The sequence below is a fragment of the Pipra filicauda genome, unplaced genomic scaffold (genome assembly GCF_003945595.2).
Source record: "Pipra filicauda isolate LSUMZ 115617 unplaced genomic scaffold, ASM394559v2 scaffold246_size1145428_pilon, whole genome shotgun sequence".
NCBI classification, from domain to species: Eukaryota; Metazoa; Chordata; class Aves; order Passeriformes; family Pipridae; genus Pipra; species Pipra filicauda.
In genome coordinates this window covers 648,258-673,941 of record NW_024104361.1, presented here as the reverse complement: position 1 = coordinate 673,941, position 25,684 = coordinate 648,258, and the positions used below count along the sequence as shown (strand labels likewise).

Below are 25,684 nucleotides of genomic sequence, written 5' to 3'. Positions count from 1 at the left end.
TAAATTTCCTGCACCTTTTTAGTCTGAAGTGTTTCATAGGCTCTAACAGGAGATAATTGTACCTCAGGAGACAGCCAAGGTGTTATCTCAGGATGGACATCCAGGGGAGGAGAACTCCTTGAGGCCACTCAGGAGTGGCAGAATAATAACTTCTCCTCAGAAAAAGGGAAAAATAAGCGTCCTGGTGTTAACCACAAGTGGGAACTCATTGCAACTGAGAAATCCTCATATGACAGGGATTTCAGCTCATTACAGGACTGCTTCAGTCAGCCACAAGTCATGGAACTGTGATGGCATTTTTCAAGCAAGGGGATAATGTGCTGTTGTTTCCTTCAGATGTTCATTAGTGGGGTAAATAACAGGGGGCCACCAGGTGTCCTCTCCTATCCATAAGCTCATATTTTAATATCCTATCTTAAAAAAGGATCTTCCTCCAGAAGTTCTGCTTCTGGGCTGTCCAAAAGACACCCAGAGAGCTGAGTCCCCACGCAGAGGAGGTGTTCCTGCCGTAGATTTGCAGCAGGTTGGCCCCTGTGGAGCCAAGAGAGCCCTGCTGGTCCCACAGGGAGGCTGTCACAGGGGCTTCCTTGGGTTGGTGACACCTGCAAGCCCCACTTGGCTGTGGCTTATTGATATTATTGCCCACCCACCCTGATGCCTCGACAAGCAGGGAGTTGGTGCCACGTGTTATCCCAACCTTTCCAAGAAGGGCTTTTCAGAAACACCTCCCAGGATGCAGGTGGTGGGAGGATAACCCTGGAAAACCAAAAGGGTTTCTCCAAGGCTTGCAATGCAAACCCTAACTCAGGCCATGACTTGCTGAACAAGACATTACAGGCTTTTTTCCAGCTTTCCAAGTGGGGCAAAGCCAGAGTTTCCCCTCCTCCGGGAGCAAGTTCCAGGCCCTGCTTAGGTTTTGAAGCAGCATCTGCAGATGTGTAAGAGAAGAGGGGCATTGAGGGTGTTAGAGATGGTCCAGGGGGGACTAGAGGAGTGCAGCAGCTAAATCCTGAGGCAGCAGTAATCCCCTCAGCTGTGGTGCCCTGGGAGGCACCGGGACATAGCCCAGCACAGTGGGAGAGCATCCCAAGACTGCTGGGAGTACCAGGAGGGATCCCAGGGACCAGCAGCCATCTGAGGGATGGGTGGAGGCAATGCCAGGTGCCAGGCACAGCTGAAGGGACAACAGCCAGTTGGGCAAGTTCTGGGGCTCTTTCAGCCACCGGCTTCTCTGTCACTTTGGGACTTCAATAATAATGTATTTATTGAAATTCGCTGTGCCAAAGCCACATGCTGGAAGCAGCAGATACATGGCAGCTCAGGTAGAGTTTGAAAAAGACTTTAAAAAAGCAAGATGGGGCTTTGCCAAAAGCATTTTGGCAAAATTTCTGTTGAAAGGAGGAAATATATATTTACATGTATAGATATAATCAGCTCTGCCAAAAGTGTGGTCCCCCTAGCTTTTTAAAGAGAAGGAGAAGACCCACAGCACAGCTGGCAGGTAACAGAAGACAAATACAATGCTGTATTTTTGGGGGGTTAAGCATTGCCACCGTGAAGAGTTAAACTGGAGCTTAACTCCAGTATGTTCCCAAAGATGAGAACCAGACAGGCACTTACAGCATAGAATCCTGGAATGGTTTGGGTTGGAAAGGACCTTAAGCCTTATTCAGTACTACTCCCTGCCATGGGCAGGGACACTTTCCACTGGACCAGGTTGCTCGAGAAGGCTGGATCCAAATCTCTGTAGCACAGCAGTGAAATTAAATAGCATGATCTTGTGATATGGTGCTCTCCTCATCCTTAGACCAGGAAACATTATCTTCATAATAATTTTTTTATGTCATTCGAGGGTGCAGGAGTGTTCTTTTATATTTACTCATTTTCTCCTGTCTCCTAAGTGAAATGCTGGCAGGCACAGGAGGGAACTGATCCAGAGGCTCGTGCTCACATCTCGAGTGTGTAAAGTAATCCAAGCACTGATGGGATTGCTAAAGACTTGGCCTTGAGGGGATGTTCAGCCTGAGATCCTGCTCGGTGGTCCCAAGCCCATGGATCATCTCAAGTGGTCACTCCAGCTGTTTGTTATTCCTCATTGGTAGCGTGTGACTGATCACTGGAATTACCCGCTGTTGCTCCTGAGCTCTGATTAGATTCCTGCAATTTTGGGAGAAGTGGGGATAATAAATAACAAATCATGAGGAGAGAATAACAAGTGCCTGTTTGTGCCAGGGGATTCCTCTTTACATGCTGAAATGAGGATTTCTCTGCTCTTGCTCTCCTCCACCCGCTACTTTTTATTAGTATGATGAGTTTGGGTGTGCTTTCCCACTCAAGCTGGAAGCAAAGAGCTGTTTGCAGCCTGAACATGTGTTAGCCAGGAGAGCTGGAAACGCTTGGAACAGGTTGCCCAGAGAAGTTGTGGCTGCCCCATCCCTGGAAGTGTTCAAGGCCAGGCTGGATGGGGTTTATTTGGCCAACTCTGAATTCACTGAAAAGTCTTAAGGAGAAGGAAACCCAAAATGGAAATAAAGCTGGGGGGAGGAACCCAACCCTAAAGCTTTTTTTTGTTCTACCAGTTAAATAAAGAAACAAATACGATCAGCTGGGTAGAGAAATGAAATTAAAACAGGATTTGCTTGACGTTGCTGCTTTTTTGCTGGATTTTTCTCCTGGTGCACGGAAAACGCCACTGCTGACATAGCACTGGCCGTGTCAGCAAAGGCTGGGAATATGTTGGGTTTTTTTTTTCCTCTGGTGCTCTCTGCCTGCTGCCATCAGCCACTCAGAAGGAGTCACCTCCTGTGTCACCCCTGCTCCAGTGTCCTTTGAAAGGCAGCACTGTCACCTCTTCAAAAGTGAGCGTAAATCTGAAACTGCCCTACGGCTTTGCTGAAGCAGTGCAGGGAAGTGTGGTAGGAAAGGTAAAGTCAGCGAGGCAGGGAGATAAATTCCCTTTGCCTGCCCATCAAAAAAACCTCTGGTGCCCACAGTGCCAGCTTTCTGTGCTGGGAATGAGATGCCACGCTGGAGGTTTGGGGTGGCTGCAACCAGAGGTGCCATTTTTTAAGGCTGTCCTGCACACTGAGTGTTCACAAGGCTGGAGGCACCAGTGATGCTTGTGAGGCAGCTTCTTGAAAACCAAAACCATCTCCAGCCCCTTTCCTAACAGCAGAGACCTAAAGCACTTGCAAACCCAGTCTCTTGCATGGTAACAGCATCACAGGCTCCTTCTCCCTCCTATTTGGGTTTTTTTTTCCTCCCTTCTTATTTTCCCTGAGGACTTTTGCTTTTGAAATATTCTGTTGATTTTTTTTTTTTTTGATCCCCTCTACTTTGGAAAAGGCCGCCAGGAAGGTCTTGTGAGCAATTTAAAGGGGAGATAAAAGAAGATGGAAAAGGGGATTGTGAGCAGAGGGATAGTGCCTGACATCTGGACGGGTCTAATGTGTGATAAGACAGGAGGGTTGCAGGCAAATCTGCTGCGCTTGATCTCTCGCCAAGGCAGGGCTTGGAGCTGATGGCTTTAAGGCAGGTCTGTGTGGATGGAGCCCCAAATCCCTGGCAATGCCTGTGGATCAGGTACATGGAGGCCTGGGGTCCTCGCTCGGACACTCACTGAAGTTAAAAGTCTTTTCTGATTGACTTCAAAGGGATGTAAACCCAGATTATCTGCCCTGTCTGCCTTGGCTGGGGGAGATAAATAATTAAATAAGTAAAAAGGAAGCTTCTGCTTCCAACCTGAGTGCCCAGAAGGTGGAAAATGCTTGTAGGATCTGAAGTGAGCAGCCAGGGTCTTGGGGGTGCTGATGTCCTTCCAGAAAAGCTTTGTGATCCAGCCAAACCTGCACATGGAGGTGATAGGAGTGGACATAAGGAAGAGCCATCACTGCCTTGTTAGTTATTGAGCTTGTTAATTATCTGGTTTATCTCAGTGCTTTTCTGTTCCTCCGAGGACTTGCAGCTGGAGCAGCTGGTTTTCAGTAAAAACCAGGCAAACAAACAGGAGGATGTTTAGATGCTGGTTTGGGGCTTCACTCACCCTTCAGCTCCTGTGGCATTGAGAGGCAGTGCTTTAACAGACTGGGCTTGCAGCAGATCCCTCACCTTGTCCCCAGCCCACAGACCTGGGGGACAGCTCCAAATCTGGGCTTGGTTTTGCCACTTAGGCCCCATTTCTGGTTTCTACTGGTCTCCTTCTGCAAAGTTTTGCTCTGTGACGGAGAAAAACCCGATGACAAAAGCTCAGCATTTGGGGAAGGACTTTTCCCATGAGTGCAGAAATCTTTGTGCAAGGAGAGCAAAGAAATCGCTGTCAAATGCACAATGTCTTCCTTTCTTTTGGTCTAAGATGGGTTTTGGTTTTTTTTTTAAGGACAAAGAAGGCAACGATTACCAATGGAAATAATTTGGGCTGCTGCCTACATTAGAGATAACTCTCTGTAAGAGATGCTGGCTCGGATGTTTCTCTCCATCCACAGGTGAGAACAACTTCAAAACTTAAATCCAATATATAAAGGCAGAGAGGGAAATGTTTAATTGTCCCAACTCTGCTGCAGGCTGATAAGCTCCCATTGATTTCCTGTAGCCAAGTCTCCCGAGTGTACGTGGTGGTTTGTGTGCATGAAGGTTTCTCGCTCCTTGCCTACTTCTAATTCTCTGTTTTCTCTTTCTCCCATTGCGTGGTGAGAGCTTGATGCTTCCTCCAGAAAATTACCATCTATAGCACAATTTTTAATTTTTTTTTTCATCCTTTCTATGGTCTTCCCACAAACTCTCCACCAGAGTGGGGAGAGAGTTCTCAGGAAAAACGTGCCTTCATCAAAGTGTATCTCTCAAACTGAAGCTCAAAGCAGGTTCCTATTCACCACATTCCTATTCACCATCCATTCCAGTGGTCTAATCCCTCCCAATTTCTACCTGTAAACTGAAACAGAGGGAATAACACAAATAAAGGCACTACTCAAATGGGGATTTCCCAATAACTCAAACTGTTTTGTCCTGGAGAACAAAAATATCCAGTTAACTCTCTATTTACTTTGAGGGTTTGTTGGAAAGAAAAATAAATGAAAGGCAGAAAGAAGGGATGGTCCAGCAAGTTTTAAGTTCATTTCTGAAGTCTATACGCTCCAAAAATTTTGGGTGTCTTGGTGGAATCTGGCTGCTTATCTTACCTGAGCCTCCAAACCCACTGAGACTTTGTTTTTCTCAGTGCTGAAAAAATGGTTTGTAGTGGTGGAGAAACGTCCAAAGGAGCCAAAAAGGAGACAAGGAGCATTCAGATTGGGGGGGGGGGGGGGGGGGGGGGGGAAGGAAGAAGAAAAAGCACCACCCTCCCTGGAGATGTAATAGGCTTAGTAGTCCTGCTTGACACATGTCGGATAAAATAAAAAAAAAAAAACACAACAATGTTTATAAGAAGATTAGCTTGAACATGGTGTAATTTCTCTGGGGACTGTCCATGGCTGGAGCTCAAACCAACAACTCCCGGAGCCTTATCAGAGTAATGAATTTCCACCTCTTTGGGTCATTAAAAATCCTCCCTTTCCCCACCTGAAACATCTTTGTTTTGGGGCTCATCTGCTGCAGATGGTTGGATTTGTGCTGTGCCCTCGTTGGGAGTTAACTCCCTGGAAATAACCTGATGTGACTGCCTAATTTGTGGCTGCCGCCCCTCCGGGAGAAATCCCTGTCTCTGGGCAGCAGATTATCCTCAGGCTCGTTACAACATTGTTCCCAAACAAATCCCCCAGGCTTCTGCCTGGAATCACTTTTACAGTCCTGCAGGCAAATATCCCTCCGGCTGCGCTTGCCCCGGCAAAGGTGGGGATGGAGCCTGAGCTGTGCGGTGCCAGGGAGAAGGGATGTGGCCACAACTGCTTGGACAGTGGCTGGTAACCACCAGGACTAACCACCGGTTAGGTTTCAACAAAAACAGGGGTTGAAATCAGGTTTCATTTTTCCCAGGGTTTGGGGGCGTTTTGTTTTGTTGGGTTTTTTTTGTGGTTGGTTGAGTTTGTGGCTTCTTTAGAAAAGCAACTAAAACAGCAAATGTGAAGAGAGCAGCTTTTAGAAATTTCAGCTTCAATTCCCAGCAGGTGCCAGCTGGGATACCTGTACTTCCCTTGGCTGGTTTTGCAGTGCCATGGGGCTGCTCCAAGGCTTGGTCCCTGCAAGCATTGCCTTCAGCCACTGCCACCACTTTTTCTGTGAGGATGGAAAAACTTCTGCTAAAAGGCACAGTTATCATGTTTTTAGCTCACATCCTTTGGTGAATCAGAACAAACACACTACTGAGCATAACAGCAAAGTGGCTCTTATATATCTGCTTATTAACAGGGGGGTGTGCTGGAGAGTACACCGACCTCAGAAGCAGGATGGTCACTGGTAGCCAGTCTTTAGAGGTTATTTTGGACATGTTTGGTGATATTTTAGTGATACTTCTGGAGGAACATGTCAGGGGGGCTGGCAGGGTCAGTGGAGGACCTGCAACACACAGAGGAGAGGTAATTCAAAGGAGCTCAGTGGTGGTGGTGTCTGTGGGGTCTGGGCTGAGCAGCTTGTGGTATTTCGGATGTTTGTGGTGTACGGAGAGCAGACTTGTGGTACTGGGGTAGTCTGAGGGGGATTTGTGATATTTGGGCATTCCAATTTGGAAGGACTGAAAGATCTTATGGTTGGTGGGGTGGGGGGAGTTGTTCTGTGTGGTTTTGGGACTCCTTGAGATGCTTTCAAGAAGTCAAATGCTGTTGACTATTTTCAGAATTATTGATGGCGAGCTCCAGGCAGGTTTATTGATCCCAGTGCCCCAAAATGCACCTGCCTGTTGTCCACTGTCTGCAGCACCACGGGAGGTTTACAGGGACCCAAGAGGGGTTTGGTGCTTGCCAAGACAAGGTGCAGCCTCAACAGCCCCCACCTTGAGCTGCCTGTGTGGCCAACATGGCCAGAAGCTGTCTAGAGACAGAGGGTAAGCTTTGGAGCCCTCAGTGTTTTACCCGGGGTGTGAAATGCCTGGATCCATCCTGGAGCAGCTGGTGGAGGAAAGATTCCATGCCAGCAGCCAGCACTTGCATTCCCGAACCTTCACTCACTCTGGCGGGGTTTGGGACACTTGCCCATTGCTGACAACCTGTTCCTCTGGGATTACAAGCAATTAGAGATTGTCACAGGATATCTGAGTTGGAAGGGACCCACAAGGATCATAGAGCAGGTGTGGAAACACAGCCACCCTCCCTTGGGAGGCAAAGACAGAAGCAAAGGCGAGGATCACCCCTCACCCTCCTTCCCACCTTTCCTCCTGCTCTCCTGGGCGTCTGGGGGATCCATTTCCTGCTGGCCCTGCAGATTCACGTGGGAAGAACCATGCAGTCCTTGCTTTAGAAACTGCATTTGCAAGATTTTGGCAGCTATGGCGAAGTTGTCCTTGCTAGAGCACATATCCTGGGATTTGCGTGGTGCTCCATGAGAAACTCCCCGAGTGCCTGGAGATCTCTGCCCAGTCTGCCTTTGCCTCCTTGTGAGTTATGATCCAACTCTTGTCATCCCCCTGATTCACCACGGTGAGGAAATTATTTATTTGGGAGGGGAGGAGCTGTTGAGGGAGATGGATTATGCATTTGTGGTTTAAATACAGAAAAAAAGGGAGAAAATACTCTTCTTCTTCCTCCCACCCCCTCCTCCATCTCCCTTGGTGGGCTCGGTGCTACATCCTGTATTTTTCATCCAAATTGAACGGTTTATTTTTATCTCTTAGAAAAATAAGCGTTAAGAGTTACAAGATGGATCACCCTCATGCAGATCTTCAAGGGCTGGAGGGAAGGAGGCTATGGGGAATATCATGGCTGAGGGGAAGCTGAAGGAGTAAGTCAGTAATATGTGTGGAACTGAAAGGTGGCTGGACCATTCATTCCCATTAGGAAGAGGTGCAGCACCATTAATAATCATTTTAACAAGAGCTGGCCTGAGCTAGCAGGTCTGGGCTGCATTTCTGGAGAGTGAATTTTTATTTAATAAAAAAAAGTAACACGGTGCATACCAATGAGAAGGGACGGCGGGGCTCACTTCTCCTACCTGATATTTATTATTGCTTCACCTGCCTTGAAATAGGAACATTTATTTGGCTAACACATATTAAAAGGGCTGCACATGCCATATTTCCTTTGCTGCGGCGCTCAAACCCCAGAATGCTTGGACTTAAAGCTCCAGGAGTGCTGGTTTCTGAGCAGCTGTAACCTTCCCAAGGAGGAAAGGACCATCTCACTGGGATGAAAGCATCCAACCGCCAGAAATCCCACGTTTTAAGGGAGGGCTGTACACATGTCAGAGGATGCAGAGTGAGGCTGGAGTTTGCCAGAACTTCTCATTTTGCTCAGGTGTGACTTTTGTAGCTCTGGCTTTGTCTGGAAAATCAGCGGAGTGCCGGTTCGGGAGATGGAGCGTTGCTGAGGATTCTACCCATAAACTGAGTCATTTAAAATAGATAAGGCCTTCCTTTTTAAAGGAATAAATGAGTAAAAACCTTTGGGTCTTTTAGGAAGCAGCCATCAGGAAGAAGGCTTTTAATCTTGGCGATTTAAGAGAACAGGGGAATTGGCTCTTAACCAGGCCCTCCTCGCCTACTCTATTTTTTAGGGAAAAAAGCAGCAAGGCAAAGAGCCAAACCTGAGCCAGGGGATTGGGCTGTAGGCTGGGAGGCAACTGAGAAGACTACTACAATCCCTGCTCCAGCAGGGTAGTGGGGTGTGGGAATGGGGAGCTACGGCAGCTCTTCCTGCTTTCAAAGCATTCGTGCATCCAAATATAATCACCTTTGGCACAGTGTGCTGAGTTCGTTTGGGGGTGAAAGTTGTGGCTGAGATACCTCTGTCACTCAGGAAAGGACAGGAAAACTCTGGAGAAGGACTATCCCAGGGAACTTCTCCTGGCATGGTGAGACCAGGGAGGTCCTTTCTCCTGGCACCTGATACAGTGCCACCTCTGCAGGCAGGCTCTGCTTATAGACAGACAATATTGCTGCATTAAGGTGCTTGGATTTGGATAGAGGTAAGGTCTGACAGGTCTGCAGGGCATCCCAGTTTGTCTGATGATGCTGATGGTATGATTCCAAAGTGAGTTTAGCCAGTTTGTCCTCAGGAAACTGTGGGGTTTTTAATTAATACAGAGAAAAAAAAAAAAAAAGAGTGAGAACACAATATCAGCTGGATTCCTGCCACGTCTGACACCTTCATCTTCCCCTCCTGACGCTGCTTGGCCAGGCTGTCTGGTAAACATATTTGATGTTTCCTTTTCGAGATGGGCCAGGATAATACATGCTCATCTCCTGCCAAGCGCAGGGTATCACCCCTGAGATCACACACACACTGGGAACACCTTGGTGTACGCTGGGGCTAGTGAGAGTTGCAGTAACGACAGCAACGCCCTTGTTCTGGGTTAAAAAAGCCTCTCTTTTCCCTGTGAGGCAGCCTGTTTTCCTCTGTGGACCAGGTTTTTCAAGCATTAGGCTTTCAGAGGTGATTCTCCATTGCAAGGACAGTGTATCTGGCTGAAGAGAGGGGAGGTTCGGGTAGTGCCAAGCAGCTGTTGGAAATGAAGGTGATCCTAAGTGCTGAGGGACAGGGATGGCTTGCTCTCATCAGTCACTGTTAAGATCTTGGTCCCCAGGTCTCACAAAGCCAGGAGAGGTTGAGGATTTGCTGTTTTCTTGGTGTCACTGCAGTAGATGCTGCAGGCTCAGTAGCTGATGGAAAGTGGAGAGAGGAGGGGTTACCTTCCTGGAGAACCAAGGAAATGGGGAGGTAGCTTCTCCTTCTCATTTAACTGAGCCACTTCAACCCTCTTTCCAAAAAGACCTTCTCTTGTGATAGTGCCTTTGTTTTGCCTTTAGCAGGGACACTCACAAGGGACACCCTCTTGCAAGGGTTTGTAGAGTTATAGAACCACAGAATGGTTTGGATTAGAAGGGACATTAAAGATCATCTTGTTCCACCCACCTGCCATTTGCAGGGACACTTTCCACTAGCCCAGGTTGCTCCAAGCCCTGTCCAGCCTGGCCTTGGACACTTCCAAGGATCCAGGGGCAGCCACAGTTTCTCCAGGAAGCTTGTGCCGCCTGTTCTGGGGATTCGCTGCTTTGAGAGCACTGCCCTCTCCAAAGATTTGCTTTAAAAGAAAACAGAGTGAAAAGCCAATATTGGGGGATGGGCAGACAGGTACTGGTGACTGGAGCAGGATCCCACACGCCTTTGCTCCTTAGGAAATGAGCAAAAACTTCAATTACTGAGATTTATGTTTCCTCTCTGCTGATCCACAGCCCTCCTGCCTTGCCCAGTGCCCCCATCTCCTATCTCATACCTGCTCTTTCCATCTCAGAGATTTTGGGACTTCGGATCCGTCTGGTTCTTTCCGATGGAAAGATAGTGTATCACAGGCAACCCAGGCAGAGCCTCTGTGTTAATTAATGGTAATCCCTTAATCCTGGGGAGATGAGAGAGACCACCCTGCCCACTTTGTCCTCTCCTGAGCACAAGAGAGAGGTGTCAGACCCAGAACAGGAAAACTGCCCCTCCAACACGGCACCAGAGGGGGGAGTTTCCCTCTGATTATCTGTCTTTCAATAACTGGGTGTTATCACAAGAGTTTTTTCCCTCACTGTTGGCTGTCGTAACCTGGTGAAACCACAAAAAAAAAAAAAAGGAAAATTACTTCTTTAGCAATTTTAAGAGGAATTAGGGCTGAAGTTTTCTAGGATGAGTTTTGTTCCCTTCTGCCCTTCCCACATTTTTATTCAGAAAGGAGCCCCAAGTGCCGAAAAGCACCTTTTCAATTGGACAATTTATCATGTTTAATCTGGAATATTCCCCTGTGTTTTCCTCCAGTCAGTCAAAACTGTTCAGCTCCTTTTCGTCTTTTTAATTTTGTGCATGTCTGTTCTTCAACACCAACCTGTAATTCCCATGGAAAATTGCATTTGGATGAAAAAAAATCACCTTTTCCTCCAGAACAGTAGTTTTAATTAAAAAAAAAACCCAAACATTAAAACCATAAATTGACTAGTTCTGCTTCTGATGATGCCTCTGTTTCCTTCTCCAGAAGGAAAGCATCGCATCCCAGCATATGCTAGGAGGCACCACTGGCCTGTAGGATTAAGGCCACAGCAACACCACCTCCATCCTTACCTCTCCCATTTCCCGCTGGCAGACTTTGAACTTTCAAAGTCACTGACCCAGCAAGAAACAGCAGGGCAGTGTTTTGATGGCCTAAATTTCATCTGAGTCCCCTTAGCTGTGCCTTTCTTCTCTCTAAATTGCTCTGGTTTTGTTGTATTGCCTGTTTCTGTGTTTCCCATTGTCTCTCAGCCTTGGGTTGAGGCCAACATTAAGCACATTCAAGGCTCCAAAGGAGCTTGTTGGGTCTGGCACAGGGGTGAATTTTATCCCTGGATCATGCTGACCTGGAACGCAGCTGTGCCCAGGCTGGATGCTCACACCAGCTCTGACTCCTCTGGGCTGTGATGAGGTCAAGGCTGGCAAACCTCAGCATGAAAAGGAGAGTAATGTTTTGCTAAAATTGCTTCTCTCATGATGTGATGCTTCTGGGAGTCTCACACCCTTTGCAAGGATGCTTGATGCTTCCTCTTGGACCATATTCCCCAGAGTGGTCTGAGTCCTCTGCCACCATCCCCTACCCCTCCCTGTGCTCCTCAGGAGGGGAGGATTCACACCGGGCTAGAAGCTTTTACTTTTTTCTCAGCATTAGCAGGGTTGGAGGAAAACTAAAACCTGGACTTCAAATTAAACATGAAGATGGACACCATTCCTGTTCTGTGCCATTAAAAACCTGCTGGGTTAAACAGGTATATAGCCCATTTCCACACCCCCAGCAGTGCTGTTCCAGGTCTAATGAAACCTCTTCCTTGACCACAGAGAAGTAGGACTATTTCTTCAAAGCACTCTAATAAATCCATCTCTACTGTAAGCTCAGGCCATCTCTGAAGGTCTCTGACCTTCCTTCGTTGCTCAGCTGCAGGGAGGCAGGATAGGATGGGATGGGGTGGGATAACAGGTGGGGCACAGTCTAAAACAACACTAAGGTTGATTTGCTGAGTGGATCCAGTTGCTGGGGGATAAAAAGGGACCCTCTGAGCAGCACTGGGCTGGTTGGGAGCTGCTGGAATGGTGGGAGCTCCTCTTTGCTGTTTGTTTTCTGCAGGAAGAGCTCCAGGTCTGCTGAATTTAAGGCCAGTATTTACTATCCCCTTAAGCTTTTCCATTTTTCCTTTTAATTTCAAGAGCTAGAATAATCTTCTGGCTTTCTGCACCTTTTCTTTCATGGCATAGGAGAAGGTTTTGGGAAGCTAGAGCCCATCTTTTTACCAGCTGCTAATACAGTCAAAGGCACCAGCTTTTCTTTCCTTTTGGTGCTTGAATTTCCTTATTTTGTAGTTCTCAGAGCAGCCCTCTGGTTTATGAAAGCTGCACGTGAGAATGGCTAGGAAGCCACAAAAGATGCCTGATGGGAAGCCAGGAAAGATGCCTGCTGAAAGCATCTTGGCCTGAGTGTAGGAGCAGCAGCAACCCCTCATATGGGAAGGGAAAAACAGCAGAGGAGCCTCGGTGCTGCGAGATGTGCTGTTGCTGTGTGTGTAGGGGCTGTGATGTAGATAAAACCCCAGCTGTGTTTAGCTTTAGTTTTATATGTCTTTGCATGCCTGAACCAGAAAAGGAAAGAAATGGAAAAAAAGAGCCACACATGCATAAAAAATAGAGGTGGATAAGAGCTGGGTCATCTACTCAATACTTTCCTGCCACCAGATGATTGTTCCTGGACTCCTGAGTTGTGGCTGGGAATACATTAACCTTTAAAACAATGGTATTAGAATGTTATATATTTTCTTTAACCCAAATGCTGGAAACCTGGTAAATGTGAAGGGCAGGTTGTGTTGAGTGAGAGGTCCCCCAGGCAATGGGGGTTTTGGGGGGGTTTCTTTGTGAAGGAGTGTTTAAGCTTGCTCAGTTCACTTGGAGGGGGTGTTGACCTGGAGCCCAACTGGCCACCCAGGGGACTGGGCTCTGTCCTTCCAGGGCTTCATGACAGTCACAGGGGCACTCATTTGCAGGGTTTATAGAGTTATAGAACCACAGAATGGTTGGGGTTGGAAGGGACATAAAGATCATCTCGTTCCACCCCCCTGCCATGGGCAGGGACACCTTCCACTATCCCAGGTTGCTCCAAGCCCTGTCCAGCCTGGCCTTGGACACTTCCAGGGATCCAGGGGCAGCCACAGCTTCTCTGGGCAACCTGTGCCAGGGCCTCCCCACCCTCACAGGGAAGAATTTCTTCCTCACATCTAATCCAGATGTACTCTCTGTCAATGGGAAGCCATTCCCCCTTGTCCTGTCGCTCCAGGCCCTTATAAATAGTCTTTCTCCATCTTCCTTGATGGCCCCTTTAGCACTGGAAGGGGCTCTCAGGTCTCCCCAGAGCCTTCTCTTCCCCAGGTGAACACCCCCAGCTCTCCCAGCCTGGCTCCAGAGCAGAGGTGTTCCAGCCCTTGGAACATCTTTATGGCCTTCTCTGTCCTCACTTCAGCAGCTCCACATCCTTCTGCCATTATCTTTCTTCCTTTTTCCTTTTTTCAAAGCAGCACAGAAACTAGCAAGGGAATGTTTTTCTTTGTTTTGTTACTGCTCAAGAAGTGACTTCAATGGCAGCGATTTGCCTGTGGCTTTCAAAGTGCTGCTCTTAAATATCCATCCCTGTTTTTGCCTGTTTTTCACAGGCAAGAGGGCCAGGACACCAAATTAGAGGAACTCAGTGTGTGCCTTATCTGCTGAGCATTTCTTCCCTTCCTGAGCCTCTACTACTGAATTCTTAAGTGCTGATGTAGTGCTGCAGTTTTAAGTGTCTGGAAACTTTTTCCAAAGGTAGACCAGGTTCAATTTGGAAACCACTTTTTTTTTTTTTTAATCTTCTCTTTGGACTGTTGTCTGCTGCTTTTCTGAGTTGTTCAGCAAGTTGCACAACAAAGACACAAAGAGAGATGTACTGTTATTATTGGTGGTTGTTGTTCCTAAGTCTTTATTGATTTTTATGAAAGAAATAATAACAACGTGCACGAGGTATCCAGCTAACAAAAGAGGTCCTGCAGTACTCATCTCGAATTAAATATATAGAAGCAGAATCCAACTGGGATATTGACAGGCAAATACAAAGCTTTGTGTTTCAGCATAGAGCTGGAGTGAAAACAGGACTTTGCTTTGCTGCAGCCCACCCTGGTGAGCACACAGGCAGCATTGTTCTCCTCCACAGCTCCCTGACAAACACGTCCAAAACATCTTCTTCTGAGGCCAGAGAGAAGTGTGTTATCAGTGGGAGGGAGCTGCTCCCTGAGACTCGATGTTGGGCTGATCTGTGCCAGCTGGGGGGAACTGGGATGCCCCCAGGGCAGCAGGAGCGGGGTGTGAACCCATCCCCTGGTAATACCAGGAGACAACTCGGTCAGACTGCCGTGCTTGAGCTCACAGATCCATCTCTGTAGAGGGTTTCCAACGAACAGCCACTTGTTGTTTGAGTTTCTGGTGTACCTCAAAGCCAGGTTGGACAGGGCTTGGAGCAACCTGGGCTAGTGGAAGGTGTCCCTGCCCATGGCAGGGGGAGTGGAACTAGGTGATCTTTAAGGCCCCTTCCAATGTAAACCATCCAGTGATTCTGTGATCAGCTCAGGACATCCTGCCTTTCAGCAATGAGAAGGTCATGAGGAGGGAAAGCAGAGAGAAAATCTTTGAATCTGTTCCTCACAGTTGATCTTACTTTTTCCTGTTGGATTATCTTGCCAGCTCCGAGTAAGTGATGCATTCCAAGTAGGGAAAGGTGTGAGGAACCAGCTCTGACATTCCTACTGCTCTGAACTCCCTCTGCTTTAAGCCAACCCTAAGAGAGGGCTTGGAAAAGCTTTCTCTCCTTTTTTCCTTTCCTCCCCTTACTTCTGCATGTTCTCACACATGTCAAGATGTAACTCACAGGAGAGAAAGGCCACGTTTTTGCTGTTCCACCTGGGAACAGAACCTCCTAGCCACAACATGAAAAGGTGTCACAGTCTTTGTAGGTTTGTTGCCTGATTCTCACTCCAGAAAGACTCTGATAAGCTCAACAAGGCTCAGGTAATGTCAGAATCTGTCACTGCCTTGGCTATACAAGGAATTCCTGAGCACGATATTGAATCACAACCATATTGAATCACAACCATATCTCGGCTCTTAAATCGTTTCCTCTAGCAAAACATCACCCCATAGAGGAAGTCCTTTCAGCGAAGACAAAAATGAAAGTGTTTATTGGTTTGAAAAGATCCCTCTGTGTGCCAGAATCAGAGAGAGAGAGAGAATGGAAGTGTTAGTGCCTGTGGCAATACCTTCGCAGGGCTGTTTGTCATCCCGGCACAAGAAGGAGCTGAGCAAACACAAATATTAAACTAATATTTTTGGCGCTCGGTGAATTTTGATTGTCAGTTCACGGCGCCCGAGGCAGCAAACAGGAATGAGATGCAGTATCCTTAAGCTTTGTATTCATGGCTGAGTTGATGCCCCTTTTATATTTATTTATAACTATGTATGACTCTCAGTATTGCTATTTATCTGTCCTGTGAGGGGGAGATGCTAATGAGAGCCAGTGGCAGGACCCAACCAGGGCTGCCAAGTCAGGGAGCAAAACAGCAAAATAAAATGGTTTGGGTCCTCAAGATGCTGTCTGCACTAAATTGATGACATGGCAATTTTGTCTTTAACTGTGAATGGAGAGATAGCTGAGGATGTGCAGGATGACTGGAACAGACTCCAGGTTTCCCAAATTTCTGCAGTTAATTGTCAGAGTCCTTCATCCTACCAAGATGTGGGGGGAAAAAAAAAAAAAAAAGGAAAGCCGAGAACTGGTTGATCAATGGAACGTCAAGGCTGGTGCTGAAGCTTTTGCCCAGCTGTGGGATTGAAACATGTCCTCTTCCCTCAGATGTGCCCCAAATTGGTGCTGCCAGCCTTGACTCTGAGGAGCTGGCATGGGGTTTTTTTTCCTTGGACAGACACTGAGGAAAATAAACAAGGTCATCAACCCCTGACCCTTTTGAAGAGACAGAGCCACTCTTCGCACTCCAAATTGCCACAGTGTTGGTTGGGATGTACTTTATGGAGACTGTACCAATTACGTGGCTTTTTCAGAGCCTGGGAGCAGCCTGAGCTGTTATTTTCTTGAGTGAGCAAGGAAGAGGCTGAGGGGAATGAGAGGTGATGGACAGCTTTGCAAGAAAACTGCAGTTAACCCAGAGTTAAATTGAACTCCCTGGGAATGGCAGGAGTCAAAGACAAGCTTTGTGCGACACAGCACACGAGGACAAACAACTTCTGAGCTCACCATGTGTGGCCTCTGGGAGAGAGCTTGTCCAGCACCAAGTTTGTTCAGATCCCAGGTCCTTCCTGTGGGGAGTTTCAAGAAAATTCCCATGTTGTGCTCTGCACTCACATCTCATTCAAAAATGAGCTGAATGATGAAGAGAAAGGACAAGAGGTTCTCTCTCTGTTTCTCTTCTCAACCCTCTTTGAGGATGATTCATCCTCCCCAAATTCCTGGCAATATCTCTCAGTGACCAGCAGCTCTATCTTGTGCTTCTGACTCATAAACTGCTGGAAGCTTCTTTGGCTGAATTCAGAGAAAGGAAAATTTCTGCACTGGCTTTGATCTTGCATGAAGGTGTTTTGTAGAGGGCAAGGGACAACTTGAGAGAGAGGAGGAACAAAAGATGTAGTGAGGAAGAGGTAAAGATGAAGGGAAAAGAGGTAAAACCCCAAAAAGGAAACCTGTAAATTTTGAAAAACAGGGGGGAAAAAAAAACCCATTCAACTGATCTGAAGCCAAACAGATGAACAAAATGATGAATGATGCAAAAGTATGCACTGCGGCTGATTTCCTGTTGCAGCATTGATATTAGTAATAAAATCAATATCAATAGTTATCTAGGCCTAATAACTACACAGATCAGATTGGATTAGATGGATATTACTTCTCCTAATAACCTGCTTCTGTTGCCATTGCACACTAAGTAGGAATAGGTATCATGTCTTTTAATTAAAACGGGAGCTTCAGCACTTTGATTCACTCGTCGTCATAACTGGAAATGGCTTGTCCATACCCCAGCAATTAAATCTGTCCTGAAGGCCCCTATAAATGAAAATAAAGAGAGAACCCATTGAGAATCCTCTGCCTGACAGCCTTGGTGCTGTGGCATCTGTGATGATGCAGTGCAAGGCATTGAAAATCAAGGCAATTAAAACCAGGCTTCCCAGAGCTTTGGACCACTAAACCCCCCCCTAGCACCCCAAAACAGGCTTTGCAGCAATTTTGGGAGGTTCTGACATCAGGTTCTGAGGTTTTTTCGCACAACCAAACCCGTCAGGTGTTTGTTGAAGAAGGCTGTGTTGAAATGTCTGTGTCCAGGTGGGACAGGTCAGGCTGGGGGTCACCAGCTCCCCCTGGCCCCCCATAGTGCCCGGTGTCTCACCTCGGAAACCTCCTCGGTGAACTCCCAGCCTCGATCAATGCTCTTCCACGAAAAACACCAGCTTAGAGAAAACAGCATATTTAAAAGCAAAAGGCACGCTGGGGTTTATTGAATTTGTTCCAAACAGTTCTACATTCAATCACCCAGAAACTGTCTCCCTGCAGGCAACAATATCTTTTACTAACGAGTGTTCGCTGTGTGAAATAGCTCAGCTTATACTTCACAAGTTCTTTGCTGTGACTCTGCACCTGCCCTGTGTTGGGGTTCCTTTCTGGTTTTTTGGGTCTTTTTGGGCTGCTTCATGTCAATGAAACAATGTGCAAAAGGAGAAGGAAGTTAAAAACAAGATGTGAAATCACTTCAGGTCTGAGATGGGGTGAGGAAGGTGGTGTGTTCGCCTCAAATCCAGGCCCTCTGAGCTGCAGAAAGGGATTTGGGGCTGCTCTCCCAGTCTCCAAGTGGAGCAGGTCATGGAACAGCATTTCTATTGAGTTACAGCATGATGCAGCCCCCTGGGTTGTGCTGCAAGGGTGCTTTGGGCTTCTTCAGAGCCTGGGTGTGTATCAGCCACACCTAAATCACACACATGGGGTTTTGGCTTGCTCAGACCTGATGCTCTGCCCTCACCAGCTTTATCCTGTGTCTCTGCAGAGCAGCAGGGGAGTTACAGAGGGACAGGCTGTTCTGGGGGCTGAGCCCTGGCATGAGTTGTTCAGAGGAGCTGAGGCTGCTGTGTCCCTGGAAGTGTCCAAGGCCAGGTTGGATGGGGCTTGGAGCAACCTGGGCTAGTGGAAGGCGTCCCTGCCCATGGCAGGGAGGTGGAACGGGATGACCTTTAATATCCCTTTCAACCCAAACCATTCCATGATTCTGCCCTATGGTGTTGCAGCACACATGGCTGCCCTCGGCCCTCTTCCACTGGCTGCCTCCTTGGTTTTAGGCTTTATTTTATATCTTTGATTATTTTTTTTTTTTTAAGTAACTGAAATACTCCTTGAGGGTGAAGTTTGCTCTTCTTTTTTTCTCCTCCCCTGTCCTTCCCCTCCCCAGCTGTGGCTGGAGTCTCTGGTGTGGCACCCAAGGAGTGCAGGATGTCCCAGCCACATTGGGGCACGGATTAACTGCAGCCTTGGGACAGCTTTGCTGAAGCAAGATTAAAAACCTGGATAATCAGTTTGGTCATCTGAGCATGGATTAAGTGAAATGTCCACCTTGCATCTCTCAGGTGACAGCCGTCTGAGGGGAGAGCTGGAGGAGTGAGCTGTTCCTCTCCCTGCCCCCCTTCAAACAACAGAAACTTTGGGATTTGTGTCCCTAACAGAGCTGGAAGAGGATAAAACTCTCCAGCTGACCAGGAGGGAAAGAGAGAGATACTTTGAATTTTTTCCCTTAAATCATCAGTCACTCTAATTGTTTTCTTCTTCCCTTTTCTGCTTTTTCCTCACTGCATCCCTTTGAATGGAGGATTTATCTTCACTGGCACATGTACACAGGGCTATCACAGGCAGGGCTGTGTAACAAAACACCTGCAGAGTGAGCAGGTGCTGGTGCTGAGCTGCTCTCCACACCTCCAGGACCCCCCCTGCCCACCCGCTCCCTGCGCACAGTAGCATCTCCCACCTTCCTCCCATCAATCCACGCTCAGGAGTTGATTAGCAAAGCTGCTCAGACGAGCAGAAAGGATGGAGCAAGGCAGGGAAAAATGTGCTGAAGAGCATGGGACGTGGGAGTGGACTAACCTGAAGGGAAGGAGGAAAGGCTGCAGGACTCCTGTGCTTTGGGGCTGTACTGCTGCCCTGTCTCCACAGCGTCCCAAGGTGGGATGCTGAAGGACAGCACACCCGAAACAAGGTAGATTATGCTCCATTGTCAGCTACCAGCCACATCTGAATTGTCCCTGTGGTGGTTTTACATTAAATATCCCTGGATGCTGCCTGTCCTCCCAAACCTGGGTGTAGGTGCTGTCCCAGCACAGCCAGTGCTCCAAAACATGCAGGCTGTGGGTGAAAGGATGCTCAAAAAGCAACTGCTGGGCATCTTCTCCTGAATTTACTCTCCCATCTGTGCCAGAGGGGTGCAGGGAGACAGGTACCCCCTCAGTGTGCCCCCTCCCCACACAGCCATCCCTGTTCCATCGCTCCTGCCTCCTTCCAGCCGGCCTGGCAGTGCATCCAGCCTAAAAACAAAAAGACAGATTGTCCACTTCAGCTGTAATTACCAACTGAAAAGGCCCAGTGGGGAAAGGAAGGGGTGGGGGCTGTGGGAGAGAGGAGAGAGAAGGAAAAGAGGAAAGTGAAAAAGCAAGAAAGAAACGCTTCCCAGAACAGGTTGTATCAATCATTCAGCCTGTGCAAGGTCCCTCTCTGCTCCCTGAGAGGGATAACTGCATCCCACAGGGAGGCATCACCTGGTTGGCTGGGCCTGTGACTTCCTTGGGGTGCAGAGGGAGGGTTTATGCCCTGAATTATCCATTTGCACCAAAGTGTTCGTCCACCCCATTTCTGCATTCCCCAACAAGCAGCACTAACTGGGGTTGCTTACCCTTGCCCTGGGGCCAAACCAGGCTCTTTTTCAGGCAGCATCGAGCTCTGTGGTGGCTTGGCTGGTTTTTGAGCAGTCCTGCCCTGTACTCACATGCACAGCTGCTGGTGAGTCCACATGGAGCAGGGAATTTCCTCTTGTCAGGAACCAGGACCGGAATACACATGCCCACAAGAGATTTTGTTTGGGCTTCTTCTGCCACCCTCCCCATTCCATAAGTGTCCATTCACTCGTGTCTCCCTTTCTCTGGAGTCTTTGAACATCATCCTCCCCACCAACTGGGTCCTATTTGTAGAGCTGTGGTTTGGCTTATATTTATTTCTTTGTTTTTAAGTGTTATCTGCCTCACTGATTGGAGAAGCCGATGATCCTTGACCAGACTGAAGAGCAGGGGAAGCACAATGCCCGTGCTCCTGGTGGTGCTGCCAGCCCTGTCCCTTCCTCCTGCTCCAGCCCTGGTGAGTGATGATGAATCCTGGCTGTCAGAGGTGGCAGGTGGTGAATTAGGTGGAGAAACTGAAGCAGCTCAGGTGGCATTCCCAGAGTCACTGATGCTCCTGGCACTGCAGCAAGGTCCTGGGGGAGTGATGGCACAGGTCACCCAAGGGTTCAGCCAGGAGGAGGCGGTGATGACGTGTGGCAGGGAAGTTTTGGGGTCGCACAAGATGAATGTAATGCAGCCCCTCCTGCGCATCTCCATGAGCCAGAGATGTGTCCAGGGACAGGCACTTTGCCACCCTCTGGCTTCCCATCCCCTCCAGCCTCCCCCAGCAAAGCTGGAGAGGCCATGGAGTCACTCCCTGGGAGGTGGGGGAAGCAGGGCAGGAGGCAACATGGCAGATGGAGGCACAGCACACCCCACACCTCCACCTCAGACCACGCCTGTGCTGCCCCTCTTTAAAATGCCAGCGCTGTCCTGTTGTTCTCAGCTAATGCCCTCTAATGGGTCCATTAAACAGCTCTGTCTTTGCCTTGGCTTCTAATTCCCCCCTCCCCTGCTCATAATCAGGCAGCATTACCTGCTTCAGAAGATACGATTACACTACTTAAATCTGTCCAAATGACAGCACTGAGCCAGCAGCAGAGACACTTCACCCTTCCTTGGCCAAGCCAGACCCCTGGATGCAGGTCCGAGGCTGGCAGTGGAGTGGGAGACCCAGCCTCCTCCTTCCCTGCTGCAGTGGGTGTCCCTGAGGATACCTGCCTGTAATTGGAGCAGATTTATAGCAAATAGTTCCTCCATCCCTGCGAAGCAAAGGGATCTTTGCTTTATCTCTACCTAAAACAAGTCTTGCCAACTCGCTGTTGACCACAAGCCTTGCTGCTCTTCCAACCACGCTAGCCCAAATCTTTGCTCAGTGCCAGGGCAAAATCTTCCGTGAAACTCAGCAGGATATCCAGACATCCATCACTGGCCCCTGAGTGCCTCTTCAAACACTAGAGAAACACGGACTGGAGTGGCTCAAAATTGATTCTTTTTTGCTCGGTACTTGGTTGGCCTTCTCTGGAGTTTGGGGAAATTTTTAATAGCGCTATTGATAACCTGTCAGTGGGAATTTGCTTGGCACTTCACAGCACAAGCGCTAAAAATACAAGGTCCTGCTCCCCAGAGTGCTTGGAAACGTTGAGGGAAAGCAAATTTGGAGAAGGTGGTAAGGTTGTGGAGAGATGGGGAGTTCCCAGGGGCGCAGCCAACCGAGAAGGCTGCAGGGCATAGGACCAAGCAAGGTTTCTGGGGTACACAGAGGAGAAAAGGGAGAGAAATGTGGGTCTGTGGGATGCTCCCTGTCTGCACCGAAGGGCCGACGGAGCATTGTGATTTTGGGACCCGCCACATGACCTTGGGTCAAGTAATTTGCTTTTCTCCTCTCCCCTTTCCCTGAAGATGGGAAAAGAGAACTCCAGAGGCTCTTTGAGGTCCAGGGGTGGAAACCACGGCAATGCTAATTTTGGTTATTTAGAGGAAGGCTAAAGGAAGATATAGATAAGGGGAGCCACAAGCCTGAGAGAGGTGGAGACACTGCTCCACATCCTCCAGCAGATGGTTATTTGTAGCATAAGCAAGGGCAGAAATAGCCTTTAAGACAACATGGCCCTTGCTGCAAACTTGCAGTGTGTTTAACTCTCCATTTTATGTGTCGGTTTTATTCCTAATGATCTCTGACCTGGCAGGTGGGACTTCATCTCCTCCTCTCCATGCTGGGCTGTTTGCTCCTTGGTTTCTTTTTTCCCTCCCCATGTTGCTCCGTTATAATGTCACGCTGAGCTGCTAAACCCAGCTGCAGTTCTGGCAGATGACATACCAGTTCCCTCCGCTCTGGATCTGACATTTTCAGGAGCACTAAACACACATGCTTACAGATTGGAAAAGGGGAAAGAAACCCCACCACCAACACTCTCTCCTGGCTTTATTTTGTTGTGTTGGTGTCATTTTGGAGTTGATGAAAAATGTCAGATTAATGGATCTTGAAAGTGAAACCTGCTATTTAGCTGATGAACGAGCGGGGTGATGGAACAACGTGCACGGTGCTCCTCGCCCTGATGGCAGTGCCGTGGCTGGTGCCTTCATGCCATGACTTCCTGCCTGAGCTGTGGTGATGATGCTGCTCAGAGGGCATCATCCATGCCATTAGGCTCTCTCTTGTCACTCCACAGCAATGGATTTAGCACACAAAACTCTAAATATTTCAGGGCTGTGCTGGCAGACACAGCAGCTCCTTCCTCCTTTGCAGCCGAGGCTGTGGAGCACAATGGTTTGGGAGAGGTGATCCTCCAGAGGATGGGAGGGAGGGTTAACCCCAGAAGGGAGCCTGTACTTGAAGCCTGGTCTCCTGGCAGGGAAAGAAGAGGGGGGGGGGGGGAAACTGGAAGAACTTTAAAACCGTCAGCTGATATTCTGGGAGCTTTCATGCTGCAGCAGAAGAAGCCAAGGGGGATTTTTCCTTCCACATTGATGGAAGTGGGATCAGGCTATTTATCTTTGATGAAATGCCAAGAAATGGTTGATTGTGTTCAGAAGCAGCAAAAAGATATAATAAATAGTGCTTCCTGCTCCGAGAAATGGGAGTGAGGAGCCCAGATCTGATAACTGCCTGCACACATCCTATGTTTTGTGCTGTGAGTGATGTGTCTCCGGTACCCACAGAGGATCTCAGGCTACAGGTCTGACGTTTCTGCCACCTGAAGAGCTGACTAAACTTGTCTTGGGACATTACAAAACTGGGAGAGCAGACTGTAGAGGCCTTGTTTCCTTAGGGTAGCTCTGGATAATGCAGAGGGTGTGGGTTAATTATTATTGTACAGAAGAAAAGCAACCCCCATTCCGGGGCTCACCCAACTTTGGAAAGCCAGCTGATGAAAATGACCTTCAAACTCCACGCAAGAAGATCTTCAGACTCAAATCAAGACGGAGATGAGCTCCATGGTTGCTGTTTATTGTAGGAAAGCACCACAAAGAGAAGGCAGCGAAGGTTTGCTGTGCCATCATCTGTGGAATCAAGGGCAGGTGAAGAAGGAGGAGGAACCTCAACACATGTAAAGAAAATCCACCTGTGTCCATAGTCAGCACCACCCCAGTCTCTGTCTAATGAAGTGCTGACCCTGCTGCTGTTGGAGCTGAAGAAATGTGATATTTAAAAGGTTGGTGTAGACAACCATGGAACTGCCCATGTGAAGGCTGGGTCAAATCCTCTGGTGGACTGAACCCCTTGCATGGCATGTGGGTGTACTGCTGGCACCTCACAGAGGTTTGGGCTTTAGAAATAGCAGGCACGGGGTGGAAACTTTCCTCTTTCTTTCTATTGTTTTTTTTTTTTTTAAATTAAACCCCAAACAGCTGGCGTGCAGATGTTGACCTGCTTGCTGCCACCCCAGTGAGTGGACAACGCCACTGCTTTTTCCTTAATATTTTGCATTGAGAATTGGAAGCGCCATGTAAAGCCTAAATGCAATTATTGTTTTTTTATTATTATTGTTATAATAGAACTGGTGGAGCAGCAGCAAGAAGGAGCAGCTCACCCTGCCTGTTCACCAGCACTGCAGCATCCCATTGGAGAAGAGGGTTTTCCCTATGCTGGCCACCCACTTCTGCTTGCACGGGAAACACCAACCCATGGCATTGCACAGGCAATCAGGTAATATTTCCCTTTTAATAATCACAGGAATTACTGCTGTCAGAGGCATGAAAGGGAATAAAACCTCAGATTTGATCTCGCTTGCTCCAGCCATGGCATTCACCTCCACCTCTTGGACCCTCAGCAGCCAGACATGACCTTGATATCGCTTTCCCTGCCTGGAACATGTTTGAACATTGGCCAGGGGATGCTAAGGAAATCATCAGAGGTACCAACCCCACATCAAGCAAAGGGCACAGGTAGGAAACAGCTACTCAAGTGATGCCTCCTTGTCTTTTTGTAGCACTGGTGATCTGGGGGAAAAGCATTTGTTTGGAAGCTTTGAACAGAAGTACCAACAGATGCACTATGTAATAAAACCATGAAAGCCACTATTATGCTTTCAGGAAGAGAACAGAGAGGAGAAAGACTGCAGGCATTGGAGATAAACACACTCAGAATTATGGAAAGGCAATATTTAATAGTTCGCCAATTGTGTTCTCATTTCCATGCTATGTTACCCCTAGAGCTGAATTAAATATGGATTTTTTTTTTTTGTTTAAAAAAAAAAGGGCACAAAACCAAGCATCTACCATCACCAAAAATTAAAATGTTGGCTGCTGTGCCTCCCGTTTCTCACACCTGCACCAGTTCATCCCCTCTTTCAGGCAGCCTGGGGCAGTTCTTGTTCCTTCCCAATGGCTCTGTTTGCCAGGGTTATGCTGAGAGCCCAGCAAGGGAAATTGGGAATTTTTATGAAGCCTCTCTGTGTGTTTCACCCTTCACACCTGAATTTTTCACTAGCACAACTGCAGATCTAGAGAAATTCAGGCAACTTGATGGAGGGTCGGAAGACGCAGGAGGTAAAGGGCAGTTCTGAGAGCTTCTTACACCAGCTTCACCTCTAAAAGCTGTAACAGGGTGAAATCAAGGCCCATCCAGTATTTTTTTCCCCACAGTTGCTACAGGCATATTTTCAGGGAAGAATAAACCCAGGAAAGCTGATATGACTGGTCCTGATGTCACAGAATCATAAAATGACCTGGTTTGGAAGGGAGCTTGGACGTCATCTAGTTCCACTCCCCCTGCCATGGGCAGGGACACCTCCCACTAGCCCAGGTTGCTCCAAGCCCTGTCCAACCTGGCCTTGGACACTTCCAGGGATGTGGCAGCCACAGCTTCTCTGGGCATCCTGTGCCAGGGCCTCCCCACCCTCACAGCCAAGAATTCCTTCCTAATATCCCACCTAACCCCACCCTCTGGTAGTCTGAATCTATTCCCCCTTGTCCTGTCACTCCAGGCCCTTGTAAATAGTCTCTCTCCGTCTTTCTTCTTGTCTCCCTTCAGGCCCTGGAAGGCCACAATTAGGTCACCCCAAAGCTTCTCCTCTCCAGGCTGAACAATCCCAACTCTCCCAGCCTTTCCTCCCAGCAGAGCTGCTCCAGCCCTCTGATCATCTTGGTGCCTCCTCTGGACTGGCTCCCGC

At 48.2% G+C, this 25,684-nt stretch overlaps 1 long non-coding RNA gene across 1 annotated transcript in view; it reads left to right on the top strand.

Annotated features, from left to right (window-relative positions):
• The window catches only part of LOC113987833, a 110,183-nt gene extending 85,730 nt beyond the window's left edge, over nucleotides 1–24,453 (top strand). Inside the window, exons 5-7 of the long non-coding RNA XR_005563738.1 lie at nucleotides 20,421–20,544; nucleotides 24,069–24,219; nucleotides 24,310–24,453. This is a non-coding gene — a long non-coding RNA (uncharacterized LOC113987833). The remainder of the gene's footprint in view (nucleotides 1–20,420; nucleotides 20,545–24,068; nucleotides 24,220–24,309) is intronic.
• Nucleotides 24,454–25,684: the final 1,231 nt, after the last annotated feature.